This window comes from Eubalaena glacialis, chromosome 2 (assembly GCF_028564815.1).
Source record: "Eubalaena glacialis isolate mEubGla1 chromosome 2, mEubGla1.1.hap2.+ XY, whole genome shotgun sequence".
NCBI lineage: Eukaryota > Metazoa > Chordata > Mammalia > Artiodactyla > Balaenidae > Eubalaena > Eubalaena glacialis.
In genome coordinates, this window is record NC_083717.1 from 157,448,662 (window position 1) to 157,454,661 (window position 6,000).

Sequence of the window (6,000 nt, forward strand, 5' to 3'; positions counted from 1 at the left end):
ACAAACACATGGAGGCTAAACAACACACTACTTAATAACCAAGAGATCACTGAAGAAATCAAAGAGGAAATCAAAAAATACCTAGAAACAAATGACAATGAAAACACAACGACCCAAAACCTATGGGATGCAGTAAAAGCAGTTCTAAGAGGGAAGTTTATAGCAATACAATCCTACCTCAAGAAACAAGAAACACCTCAAATAAACAACCTAACCTTACACCTAAAGCAATTAGAGAAAGAAGAACAAAAAATCCCCAAAGTTAGCAGAAGGAAAGAAATCATAAAGATCAGATCAGAAATAAATGAAAAAGAAATGAAGGAAATAATAGCAAGATTCAATAAACTTAAAAGCTGGCTCTTTGAGAAGATAAACAAAATTGATACACCATTAGCCAGACTCATCAAGAAAAAAAGGGAGAAGACTCAAATCAATAGAATTAGAAATGAGAAAGGAGAAGTAACAACTGACACTGCAGAAATACAAAGGATCATGAGAGATTACTACAAGCAACTATATGCCAATAAAATGGACAACCTGGAAGAAATGGACACAGTCTTAGAAAAGCACAACCTTCTGAGACTGAACCAGGAAGAAATAGAAAATATGAACAGACCAATCACAAGCACTGAAATTGAAACTGTGATTTAAAATCTTCCAACAAACAAAAGCCCAGGACCAGAGGGCTTCACAGGCGAATTCTATCAAACATTTAGAGAAGAGCTAACACCTATCCTTCTCAAACTCTTCCAAAATATAGCAGAGGGAGGAACACTCCCAAACTCATTCTATGAGGCCACCATCACTCTGATACCAAAACCAGACAAAGATGTCACAAAGAAAGAAAACTACAGGCCAATATCACTGATGAACATAGATGCAAAAATCCTCAACAAAATACTAGCAAACAGAATCCAACAGCACATTAAAAGGATCATACACCATGATCAAGTGGGGTTTATCCCAGCAATGCAAGGATTCTTCAATATACGCAAATCAATCAATGTGACACACAATATTAAGAAATTGAAGGAGAAAAACCATATGATCATCTCAATAGATGCAGAAAAAGCTTTTGACAAAATCCAACACCCATTTATGATAAAAACCCTCCAGAAAGTAGGCATAGAGGGAACTTACCTCAACATAATATAGGCCATATATGACAAACCCACAGTCAACATTGTTCTCAATGGTGAAAAACTAAAACCATTTCCTCTAAGATCAGGAACAACACAAGGTTGTCCACTCTTACCACTATTATTCAACATAGTTGTGGAAGTTTTAGCCACAGCAATCAGAGAAGAAAAAGAAATAAACGGAATCCAAATGGGAAAAGAAGAAGTAAAGCTGTCACTGTTTGCAGATGACATGATACTATACATAGAGAATCCTAAAGATGCTACCAGAAAACTACTAGAGCTAATCAATGAATTTGGTAAAGTAGCAGCATACAAATTAATGCACAGAAATCTCTTGCATTCCTATACACTAATGATGAAAAATCTGAAAGCGAAATTAAGGAAACACTCCCATTTACCATTGCAACAAAAAGAATAAAATACCTAGGAATAAACCTACCTACAGAGACAAAAGACCTGTATGCAGAAAACTGTAAGACACTGATTAAAGAAATTAAAGAGGACACAAACAGATGGAAAGATATACCATGTTCTTGGATTGGAAGAATCAACATTCTGAAAATGACTATACTACCCAAAGCAATCTACAGATTCAATGCAATCCCTATCAAACTACCAATGGCATTTTTCACAGAACTAGATCAAAAATTTTCACAATTTGTATGGAAACACAAAAGACCCCAAACAGCAAAAGCAACCATGAGAAAGAAAAACGTAGCTGGAGGAATCAGGTTCCTGGACTTCAGACTATACTACAAAGCTACAGTAAACAAGACAGTATGGTACTGGCACAAAAACAGAAATATAGATCAATGGAACAGGATAGAAAGCCCAGAGAAAAACCCACACACATATGGTCACCTTATTTTTGATAAAGGAGGCAAGAATATACAATGGAGAAAAGACAGGCTCTTCAATAAGTGGTGCTGGGAAAACTGGACAGCTACAAGTAAAAGAATGAAATTAGAACACTTCCTAACACCATACACAAAAATAAACTCAAAATGGATTAAAGACCTAAACGTAAGGCCAGACACTATAAAACTCTTAGACGAAAACATAGGCTGAACACTCTATGACATAAATCACACCAAGATCCTTTTTGACCCACCTCCTAGAGAAATGGAAATAAAAACAAAAATAAACAAATGGGACCTAATGAAACTTAAAAGCTTTTGCACAGCAAAGGAAAACATGAACAAGATTGAAAGACAACCCTCCGAATGGGAGAAAATATTTGCAAATGAAGCAACTGACAAAGGATTAATCTCCAAAATATACAAGCAGCTCATGCAGCTCAATATCAAAAAAACAAACAACCCAATCCAAAAATGGGCAGAAGACCTAAATAGACATTTCTCCAAAGAAGATATACAGATTGCCAACAAACAAATGAAAGCATGCTCAACATTACTAATCATTAGAGAAATGCAAATCAAAACTACAGTGAGGTATCACCTCACACCAGTCAGAATGGCCATCATCAAAATTTCTACAAACAATAAATGCTGGAGAGGGTGTGGAGAAAAGGGAACCCTCTTGCACTGTTGGTGGGAATGTAAATTGATACAGCCACTATGGAGAACAGTATGGAGGTTCCTTAAAAAACTAAAAATAGAACTACCATACAACCCAGCAATCCCACTACTGGGCATATACCCTGAGAAAACCATAATTCAAAAAGCATCATGTACCACAATGTTCATTACAGCTGTATTTACAATAGCCAGGACATGGAAGCAACCTAAGTGTCCATCGACAGATGAATGAATAAAGAAGATGTGGCACATATATACAATGGAATATTACTCAGCCATAAAAAGAAACGAAATTGAGTTATTTGTAGTGAGATGGATGGACCTAGAGTCTGTCATACAGAGTGAAGTAAGTCAGAAAGAGAAAAATAAATACTGTATGCTAACACATATATATGGACTCTAAAAGAAAAAAAAATGGTTCTGAAGAACCTAGGGGCAGGTTAGGAATAAAGACCCAGATGTAGAGAATGGACTTGAGGACATGGGGAGGGGGAAGGGTAAGCTGGGACGAAGTGAGAGAGTGGCATGGACATATATACACTACCAAATGTAAAATAGATAGCTAGTGGGAAACAGCTGCATAGCTCAGGAAAATCAGCTCGGTGCTTTGTGACCACCTACAGGGGTGGGATAGGGAGGGTGGGAGGGAGACGCAAGAGGGAGGAGATATGGGGATATATGTATATGTATAGCTGATTCACTTTGTTATACAGCAGAAACTAATACAACATTGTAAAGCAATTATACTACAATCAAGATGTTAAAAAAATTAATTAATTAAAATTTAAAAAAGAAATAAGAAAGATTTATATCATGTAATGTTGTAAACTTATAAAATGAAGATAAAACAAATTTCTCAGGCATAAAACTTTTAGTAAAGCTTTATTCTTCATTGCTTAAGACAATATTCTAGACAGTGCTCTAGAGGCCAGAGTAAGGATTGACTACAGCTTGTCCTCTACAAAGGGCATCTCCCAGATTTATATCTTTATTGCCCTAAGCACAGACCAGAGTTGTTATCACTTATTCAACGTGTTTTTTACTAAACATTACAGGGGACCATGCTTTGTTCACCCCGCCCATACCCTACCTTCTGTACAAGAGCCCTTTAAAGATTGAAAATTGTACACACACACACACACACACACACACACACACGCTTAAGCCTATTATCTTATTCAAATTCCATTGTTGCTGCAGAAGTTCTGAAGGAAATCATACCTACTTTCAAACAAAGAAAGAAAGAGCGCAAAGATTACCACTTCTTTTTTACCTACAAATGGCCTACTAATTCTCTGGCTAGGGTATCAGTGATTCCGTCCCAGAGTAAGAACCTGATGTCATTGTGCAGGTACCGTCACTAAAGGACCACTTCATCTGAGAAGGACAACCTTCTGCCCCCTACAGCTCTGACTCTGGTCCTGTCAGTCAGCTGTTCCTTCATGCTCAAGGCTGCAGGAAAACACTTGGGTCCCAAGATATCCTTAAATTGGGTACAGCTTTTAAAGTGGGACAGCTTTTACATCTGGGAGCAGCTTGGCTACCCAAAGTGGCTAGCATTCTTGGAAAAATTTAGTCAAATCCAAAAACAAAGTCTTACCAAAGATGATTTTCATTATTGCAAATGTACCGTTTACTTCTTGGTCATAACCACCAGTGCAAGGTGCCAAAAAGTGCTTCTTACCCCAGGGACTGCACATCCTCCTGGAGCCCTGCACCTCCACCCATTCACTCCCTTCCCCAGGCTGCAAAATAAAGCCTATTTTATCTTCTTCATACGAAACTAATAGGACAAGAAAACAGGCATCAAAATCGATCTCTCTTTAAGAATCCATTTACTTATCATTTTTAAATGTTTGATTCCCAGTCCCTTTATTGCAACAGTAAAACAAAATCCCAGTCCAAGAAATCAGAAGGCCCTCTACTGAATTAAGTACATTGAAATAATCAAGTGCCGAAGAAGAGAAGCCCCCTGATCAGAGCCCACTTGCTTCTACTCCACTGATCTGCAACTTGCAGCGTAGAGACAGGCATGAGTGAAATTATGGTACATTAGTTCCTTTTGGTTTGTCCAGAAGGTGGCTCAGATTTTGTTCATGCTGAAATTTGCCACCAGTTTCAATTGGACTTTCTCATTAACTAGTGCTTATGTTTCAATGGGGAGATTTTCAGTATTAGCTTCCTAAGCTTGTTCTAACAGGAGCCAAAAGCTGAGCAAAATCTTCCTCTTAAAGACAACATATTTTTAAATGCTGGATGTCTTAATTCCACTCAGTAAAATTGGTCCCCCCAAATATTTTAATTTTGATATGCAGATGCCAAGAGGATAATGGAAGATGGAGGTTCAGAACAGCCTAGAAGCTTAGATCACCTTCCTTTGAGGATGCACCTCCCCATATCTTGATAATCTCTGCATGAGCAACAGAGTGAGACCAAGAAAGTGTGATCTGTTCATGCATTTCCTGTGGAAAGAACTTGCACACTCAGAGGATTAAATTTCTATTTTAAGTGCATAATTCTGCATGTGTACTTCAGAGAGATAATGACTAATAATAATTCATCAATATCCTTTATTGTGTATATAGAGAGTTTAAGTGAATAAATGCTCTTTCAAGTGATTTTAAGTTGTATAATATTATTTGTGACTCAGGGATATTTATATTTATCCCTTGCTGGTAATCGTATCTTCAGCATCACCAAAAAAAAAAAAAAAAAAAAAAAAAATTACCATTCTCATCTTGGTAATATTGACATTTTTTGTTGAAGCAAAATGTTTTTTCTCTTTTGGGGAAGGGTGTGTGTGTGTGTGTGTGTGTGTGTATTTGATTGATTGTCTGTTTGTTTGTTTGGGAGAGGTTGTATTTGGGGTTTGAATGACTTTCCAGAAGCTCCAATGGCCCACAGTCAAGGTCAAAGCATATAATTGATCTTGTGTATCAGGAAACTTTTTTTTTTAAACTCAATTATTCAATATGCTAAAGAAAGACAGCCAGAGGAACTTAGAGCCAAAAATAAAGCCAAAGAGCTTGGGAACTGTTTGCTTTTCTCCTGCTAATGAGGACCTAGAGACTCAAATAGTCCCTCTAAATTCCTTAACATTGGAACAAGTCTCTGCTTACACTACCGGTTACATTGCTGTGCACCTGCCCCCCTTTTTCTCATCCTTTCCCTATTTCTTCTTCCTGTTGTTAGACATCACCTCCTCAGAGGTCTTTAGCACCCCCTTCAGATACTGCAGGGTCACAACAACCAACCACTGACTCCCTGTACACTATTCCAAACAACCCTGTTCATTAAAACAAAGGGAGATCATTGTAAAA